The 6,783-nt window shown below is 42.7% G+C and overlaps 1 pseudogene; it reads right to left on the bottom strand.

The window, feature by feature from the left end:
* Positions 1-410: 410 nt before the first annotated feature.
* Positions 411-521, bottom strand: LOC137564772 (U2 spliceosomal RNA; annotated as a pseudogene).
* Between the last annotated feature and the right edge of the window lie 6,262 nt (positions 522-6,783).

The raw sequence follows: 6,783 nt of genomic DNA, 5'->3' as shown, positions 1-6,783 counted from the left end.
TGGCCGACCTCCTCTAGTGCGCCTGCACAAGTGCCACTGTCAATCAAGTCCATGTTGTCCGCGGTATACTGCGCAGGCGCAGTAGTTCTGCACCTGCGCAATACACCGTGGACAACGTGGGTTTGCACAGGTACAGTAGAGAAGACCTAACTTACTAAAGCATAGCTCTCTTTGTAAGCGACACTGCATAGATACAGCCCACAGCCAGTTGCTGGCTGCTTGGTATTTGTAGCTCAACCACTGACTGCCTGCACACTGTATTAGATATGCACTGGTCTAATACAGTGCTTATTACTGTATTAGACCAGTGCATATCTTTCCACTGCATCAGTGTGACTGCACACTGTATTAGACCAATGCATCTTCTTCAGCTTCCGCACAGAACCTCCTTGACGCACCATCCTCCTCCTAACAAATCTATACATAAATAACTTTCAAGTTTTTTTTAATAACCTACCTTTCCCTGAAAGTTAGGAAAACTGATACTACACTTGGTCTTAGCCAAAAGGCCGGGAAGCATTCCATTGCTTGCAAGTCTCCACTGCGTGGCTCTGCATTGGAGTTGGGTGACACCACCCCCACCACGAATGGCAGGCAAGCCTGCTGCTGCCGGCAGCCTAACACCTGCTGACTTTGTTTAGTTTTTTTGAAAAGTATCATTGAAATTAGAATTATTACCTTTAAATTTTGTATTTTTTATAAATAAAGATGTTTTTCTTACTAACAAATGAATACAAAAATAACTTTCAAGTTTTTTTTGAATAACCTACCTTTCCCTGAAACGTATAAAAACTGATACTACAACTTGAGAAGGCATAGGTGTTACTTTGTACACCGCACAAGTTCTTTATGGCACCGTACAGGTCAGCGCTTGTTGGCAGGTTAGCTCTGGAATTACCACAGTTATCAAACTAACATATCAGGGGAAAAAAATTTGTAGAATTTTATAAATAACTTCAATTTTCAATTAATAAAAAAAAAATGTATTTTTCAATTTTCATCATCATGGACTGACAGTTTAACCCTTTGTGGCTGTTTGCGGTGGTGTGTTAAACAGTGAGTTTGGTCTGTCAGTGTGAAGCAGCATACTACTTACACTACCTGCTGATCCATGTATACACACGTTTTAAAGCACTTTATGCCTCCAATTTAGGAATGCAATGTGATTCCTGGCCTTTAGGGATTATAACCCTACTCTGTGTCAAATACGTAATTTTCCCCGGGACTTTTGGCGTGTATCCCACTCCGCCATGCCCCCTCCAGGTGTTAGACCCCTTGAAACATCTTTTCCATCACTTTTGTGGCCAGAAACAATTTTTGTAGTTTTAAAAATTCACCTGCCCATTGAAATCTATTTTGCCCGATTCGCGTATTCTCGAACTTTTAAAGATGGCCCAAAGATGGCTTTATTAAATTCATTGCTATGCCATCATTGCTTGATAAAGGTTCTGCTGGGGACCGACTTACCAGCTCAGGTACATAGAAATATCAATATTTGATCTACAACCTTGTATCGTTGGCAGCAGCTTAACCACAAAGGTGTAACATTGTGTGCTTATAATTTGTAAGCCTACTTTGGGTGTTTGAATGGGAAAATCTTAGACTCTTACCAATTCCTGCCAGCCCATTGGCGGCAGAAAGTGGCAGCGTGCATGCATGTCCATGCACATACATACGCGTGAGTGCGCAGAACGCATATGTTCATACTCCACCACAGCACCCACGGGTGTTTTGCAACCGTCTCTCCTGCAAAACTGAAAAGTGCAAAAAAAGGACATTTTCAAACTTCCATTTTGCAGGAACTGGTTAATGTTCTTAGGCTTCTACTGATATAACTGCCTGCAGCTGATGACAGTTCTTGCATGTTTTGCTGTCCTTCGTGGCCTGTATTTCCATTTGAAGAGGGGATGGAGGGAAGAGGCAAGATGCTTCCCACAGCACTTGGGGGACCTGGCAGTTGATCAAAAAATTCCACTTTCCATCTGTGTTTTGATGGGCACAGCAAACAGACAGACAGCAAACTAACAGATTAAATGATTATGCGTGGTCATTTTGAGTGTAAAAAGTTTATTGTGCATTAAGGGAGCCCAAAGTGAGAGAAATACGGAGGCGGACATTTTGATTTCCTTTAAAACAATACATATTCCCGGCTGTCCTGTTGATTCTCTGCCTCTAATACTTTTAGCCATAGCATGCAGATCAGATGTTTCTGACAAAAATCTGACAAGATTACGTGATATTTTCATACCATTTCCATTAAGCCACCACAGAGGAAAAAAAAAAGTCAGAATCATTTTGACAGTACTGTTTGGTACTTTTTCAATTGCAGAGTGCTGAAAAGTTATTGAAACAGAAGATGAAAAATTATCTCCCTGGAGAAAACATAGGAGAAGAAAAGGTTGATGAAATAAGGGCCCGTGGGCCTGATCCATGTCTCCTTTCCCCTTAGGACATTATTAGTTTTCTCCTAGGAGACTATTTTCATCTTCTGTTCTGTTTAAAATAACTGTTTCTCCACTGCAGTTGAAAAAGTACCAAAAAGTAGATGAAAAAGTACTGCCAAAATAATTCCAAGAATGTACTTGCTTGCTGGTGGTTTAAAAGGCATTTTATTAATAAAATGGGAAAATTCACCTAGTAAAAAACTTGAAAAATTGAACATGGTCAGGCTCTTAGGGCTTGATTCACAAAAGAGTGCTAACTGTTAGCACGGCCGTTTTCGCACGAATTTTCGCATTGTGCGCGATCGCGAATCTTTACGTGAAACGATAACGTTTTCGCACACCAATGTGAATTTTCATGCGAAAACGATATCAATTTCACGCGACAATTCGCATTTGCGCGTGGAAACATTAGCGTTTCGCGTGAAAATTCCCGATCGCGAGCAATGCAAAAATTCACGTGAAAAACGGCCGTGCTAACAGTTAGCACTCTTTTGTGAATCAAGCCCTATGTCTCTAACCTCAGTTTTCTTTTAACTGTTTCAGTGTCCAATGGGAGAGCCTCTCTTGCTATGGAGGCTCCATCATTGAGCTGTTAACCGCATGTACCTAATACGTTCTGGCAGGCAAAGGCTCCTACTGCCAAGAATGTACCTAGTACGTTTTTTTTGTCATTTCCTGATTTGTTTTCTTGTTGCTGTTTGCAACTACAATCCACTGCTGCAGAAAACAAGTAAAACCCCTAGGGAACAAGCTCCTCGGCTCTATGCCTGTCACATGACCCCAAGCACACACAGTGGGAGAGACAGAGCTGTAACCCTGGCATTCAGCAGCTGTAACAGTGTAAAAGTGCCTTCTACAGTCCTCTGATTCTCTGTATATATGAGTCCTTTCCCTGCAGCTCTAAGGGCTTGTTCAGACTATTCGCGCTGCCATGTACATTTTGGCCTTTCTTCAATCAAGTCAGCACCATCGACAGTATAAATAGCTCTTTATTGTTTAAAATAGCATGATAGTCTTCCGATCAGCGACAGCCCCGCTGTTTCGGTCATAGACCTTTTTCAAGCTGGATAGAATCATATCATACTAGTAACCATCATAAATCACCCTTAAATAGGTCTCCACAAGACCCCTGAGACAATCCAGTCTGGATATCCCCAGCCAATCAGCATACAGCAGTGTTCAGGCGGACTGCATAGAGAACTGCAGCCTCTAACATGCAAATGGGTAACATCCCATAATATCCCCAGCCTGCCCACAAACTAAATCCTCCCATCCTCATAGCGGACCACAAGGAAAACCACTCATTTCATATACTAATTCATGCGCTTCTGCGCAGCTCTTACCTCATGCAGCCACCCTGGTCGCCGCTGTTCAATCCCCCATCCCAGCCGCTTCCTGTACAAAGCGTCATGATGTCCAAGACGTCATGTGACCACATCACGTGTCCAATAGTGTCACCTGGGGGCGTATCACACGCTCCTTGTCTCCATGGTGATATATGCATTATGCCAAGCCGGCTAATAAGCCGGCTCGCGTATAGTCACTGTATAAAACAGTATAAATAATATGCGCGGTATGGGATAAGGGACTCACCGCAGCTTCCCAGTGCAGCAGCATCAGTACAATTCAGAGGGGAGGGGGAATTAAACAAGATGAATCTGCGACAGAGGGTTCAGCGGATGGCCAATTAGTTGTCAATCTTTCCCGATATACCCTGACAGAGGATGAAACCAGGGTGTTGAATCATGGACTTGGATATTGCCCGACATCTGGACCTGATTTTTTTAAGCTGGACTTGGATCTGTGCAAGTTTTTCAGGAACATCAAATTGAAACAACATTTTGCAACATTGCCTCCCTGGCCAGTTTCTAAGGAGGTTAAGGAAGAAAAGGAACTTACTCTTAAACCACTAGGATTGAGAAACAAGAGTGCTTTCAATCCACCCAGTCATCCTGTAATTGACATATTCATTAAAAAAGTCAATGAGGAATTATTGCAACTTCAGACTGAATATGGAAAAGGGAATTTCCATGTTTCTGCTAATTTGACAACTGGGGAACGACTAGCACTCAAGTCCTTACATGTAAATAGGGCAATTACTATTCGGCCAGCTGATAAGGGGGGAGCAGTGGTAGTATTAGATACAGATTACTATAGGCAAACAATTATGCAACAGTTGTCACAGGAAGAAATTTATTTGAAGGTTGAGATAGACCCCTTATTTAGGATCCAGAAATTGATAACATCTCTTGTGGAAGGTGCATTAGAGAAAAATATTATTGACCAGGATTGTGCCCGTTTTCTTATTAAGGATCATCCTAGGACACCAATACTGTATACCTTGCCTAAGATCCATAAAAGCTTAACTGCACCACCAGGTAGGCCAATTGTGTCAGGGGTGGATTCTGTGTTTGTCCCCCTGGCACAATTTGTTGATAAATTATTACAGCCAATTGTACAATCCATTGATTCATACCTACGAGATACAAATATGTTCATTGATAAATTAAAAAATTTAACAGCAATTACCTCCGAATCTTTGTTGGTGACCTTGGATGTTGAGAGCCTCTACACCTCCATCCCACATGATGGGGGTGTAGAGGCCGTAGATTGGTACCTGTTGACTCATGCGGACCTGTCTGTCTCACAGAGAAAGTTTGTGATTTCCCTATTGCAGATCATTCTTCAAGAAAACTACTTTTTATTTGAGAAACAGTTCTATGTACAGCGGAGGGGAACGGCGATGGGGTCGAACGTGGCTACGTCCTACGCACATTTATTTATGGGCCAATATGAAGAAGCATTTGTATATAATAATGCCCTATTCCGCCAGCATGCTAAATGCTGGTGAAGGTTTATTGATGATATTTTTTGCGTGTGGGCGGGGCCTCATTCGACCCTAGATGCTTTTATTGCAGAATTGAGAGTGAAGTGCCCTCCAATTGCATTGACAGCACATGTGGCGGTGTATGAGGTGCCATTCCTAGATACTATGGTGTACAGGTCAGGTGATGAATTGCGCACAGACTTGTACACCAAACCAACTGACCGCAACTCCATTTTAGAGTATACAAGTTTCCATCCAGAACATGTCAAAAACAATATACCCAGTGGTCAGTTTCACAGAGTAGAAAGGCTGGTGGCGGACCCAGAGAAGAAGATTAGTAGAATCCAACAGATGCAGGATAAATTTAAAAGAAGAGGTTACCCAAGGAGGTCCTCACTAAAAGAGGGTGAATTAAAAAGGAACTTATTGGCCCCAGAATCACGTTTGTGACTACATATAACAGTTGGAGTAATCGTATTGGATCTGCCATCAAGAAGCATTGGAAAGTGCTTCAAGATGCCTTTCCTCACATTGAGGAGATTCGACATCCGCCCTCCTACCATTAGGGATAAAGTGATGAGTACATTTCAACAACCAAGGGAGGGTGGGGGTAGGAAGGGTACCTTTCCCTGTCTCCACTGCCACATGTGCAGCCTTATTTGTAAGGGGAACTGCTTTACTCACCCCTCTAGTGGTCGCAAATTCTATATGAATGGGTATTATGATTGTAATTCAACCTTTGTAGTATATTTACTTAAATGTCCATGTGGACTAGCTTATGTAGGCAAAACGACTCAACCACTAAAAGACAGAATTTCTTCGCATAAGAGCGCGATAAGAAAGGGGGATGAGGATCAGGCAGTTTCCCTTCATTTTAAACAAAATGGGCACTCTGTCACTCAGTTAAGGATACAGGTAATTGATCATGTACCCTTACACCCCAGAAGGGGCGATCGTAAGAAAATGCTGTTAGTGAAAGAAGCAAGTTGGATTCGCAAATTAGGGACAATGGGAAGAGGGGGTCTCAACAAAGAATATGATTTATTGGCATGTATTTGAGATTATAATGATACTGTGTAACTCTCTGGTGAATTGAATAGGACTTGTTTTTAATATTGCACGTATATTTTGTATTCATAGGATATGCTGGATCCAATCGGAGGAAGCAGTGATCGAATTCCCCCTCCCCTCTGAATTGTACTGATGCTGCTGCACTGGGAAGCTGCGGTGAGTCCCTTATCCCATACCGCATATTATTTATACTGTTTTATACAGTGACTATACGCCAGCCGGCTTATTAGCCGGCTTGGCATAATGCATATATCACCATGGAGACAAGGAGCGTGTGATACGCCCCCAGGTGACGCTATTGGACACGTGATGTGGTCACATGACGTCTTGGACGTCATGATGCTTTGTACAGGAAGCGGCTGGGACGGGGGATTGAACAGCGGCGACCAGGGCGGCTGCATGAGGTAAGAGCTGCGCAGAAGTGCATGAATTAGTATATGA

The sequence above is a fragment of the Hyperolius riggenbachi genome, chromosome 3, assembly GCF_040937935.1.
Source record: "Hyperolius riggenbachi isolate aHypRig1 chromosome 3, aHypRig1.pri, whole genome shotgun sequence".
Classification (NCBI taxonomy): Eukaryota; Metazoa; Chordata; class Amphibia; order Anura; family Hyperoliidae; genus Hyperolius; species Hyperolius riggenbachi.
The sequence above is the reverse complement of the archived record's forward strand: the minus strand, read 5'-3'. Positions and strand labels throughout refer to the sequence as shown.